The sequence below is a fragment of the Marmota monax genome, unplaced genomic scaffold (assembly GCF_021218885.2).
Source record: "Marmota monax isolate L192 unplaced genomic scaffold, Marmota_monax_Labrador192_F-V1.1 WCK01_AAM20220418_F8-fsc00125, whole genome shotgun sequence".
Classification (NCBI taxonomy): Eukaryota; Metazoa; Chordata; class Mammalia; order Rodentia; family Sciuridae; genus Marmota; species Marmota monax.
The window spans coordinates 367,983-369,712 of NW_026695235.1; the positions used below are offsets into that span (position 1 = coordinate 367,983).

The 1,730-nt window shown below is 37.2% G+C and overlaps 1 non-coding gene across 1 annotated transcript; it reads right to left on the reverse strand.

The window, feature by feature from the left end:
* Positions 1 to 328: 328 nt before the first annotated feature.
* On the reverse strand, positions 329 to 435 carry LOC124089305 (U6 spliceosomal RNA). The gene has a single exon (XR_006850705.1). It is a non-coding gene; the product is annotated as a U6 spliceosomal RNA (small nuclear RNA).
* Positions 436 to 1,730: the final 1,295 nt, after the last annotated feature.

Sequence of the window (1,730 nt, forward strand, 5' to 3'; positions counted from 1 at the left end):
TGGTTCTTTTAATTTGTTTGTTTGTTTTTAATTATTCATAACATTATGATTAAATATAACCTGCTCTAATTCAGTCCCCAGTACTTCCCCTTTCCTTCTCCCGCTCTCTCTCCATGTTCCCTTCCCTCTATTCTATTGATCTTTCTACTGTTTACTTACAGTGTTTTTTTTTTCTTAATTAATGACTATGGATATACATAATGGTGAGATTCACTGGGTGTATTTATGTATGTTCATAGGAAAGTTAGGCCAGATTCATTCCATTGTCTTTCCTCCTCTCTCCCCTTCAATCCCCCTACTCTACTCCACTTAACTTTCTTTGATGGGAAAAAATATGGAATGTTTCACAAATGCTCATGCCATCCTTGCACAGGGGCCATGCTAATCTTCTCTTGGTTGTTCCAATTTTAGTATATGTGCTGCCCAAGTAAGCACATGAATCTGAATTCTTAGTGATGGTCCTGGCTTACCAAATGGTTACTCGATTCTATGGAAACTGCAAACACATTGAATCTATTGCTAATTCCATTCAGTCCAGACCTCCCTACATCTGGTCTTCTTGCAGAGTCCTGTATCCCAACAAAAGCACATTCTCCACTCAGAGAAGCAGGCGAGGAATTTTGTTGCTATCCACGATCCCTTCTTCTCCTTCTACTCCATCAATTAACTGATTCCTTTTCTCCCTAACTATCTACTAAATCCATCTTGTTGTCTTTCTTATATGGCCACCATACTTATTCAGGCCACCTTGATTTTGCCTACATTGTTCTAGAAAGTTCTACAGCTAATTTCTTTAATACACCTTTTATCCTTTCTACATCTCCCCTTACATCTCTCAACATGCCTAATATTAGCTTTTTAAAAGCACTAAGTACCTGAGTATTCAATATTATCTTGCTTGACTCCTAGGATGACCCTACAGATGATTTAAACTGTTATTTTGTTGTGTCTTCACAAACTATTTTACTGTCTTCCCTCCCATGCGGCAAAGATCAAGTTCAGAGCTCAGATATATGATGACAGAGCTTAGATCTATGCAGACTTTTCCAGGAAAACATCCAATCAATTCACCTTCCCATTGTTTGCTTCATCTAGAATCTCCTGCCTTTCAATTTGTATGAGGGTCTCATGAACATGCTCTTTCCTATATCCAGAGCTCATTTGCCATCCCATCTCACTCCCTTTTCCTAATTCTTATTGAACCTTCAAATTGTAACACCTCCAGAAAGCAATCACTAATCTTGCTATCAATTCCAGCTTGTATACTGATGCTGTGTGCTTCCATAGCATTCCATAAATGCTATTCATGGCATTTAAGGCCCTTTATTGTACTAAACGGTCTACCCTAGAAGACAGTAAGTTTTCTGTAGTCCTTTACACATTTTATTCTATCAAAACAGTGTGTCTGACCATTGTATCTATCAAAATAGTGCCAGCATAAGACAACTGCATAGTGACTGTTCATTGGATGAGTAAAGGAATAAATGGTTTAGATGCAGATGATGTCATTGAAAAGAAGATGAGCTAAGAATCATGGTAGATGAGTTCTTCATTAGTATATTAGATAAGAATATCTGCTCATAATGAGGGTTTAGCCACAGAGAAATGAGCATAAGTATAAGGAAAATAAAGGTCTGGAGTAACCTTAATATTCATTGAGAAGAAATAAGATTGTTGAGGAGGGTAAGGTGGACAATTAAAATTGGATCTCAAAGACTAAGGATTTTTTG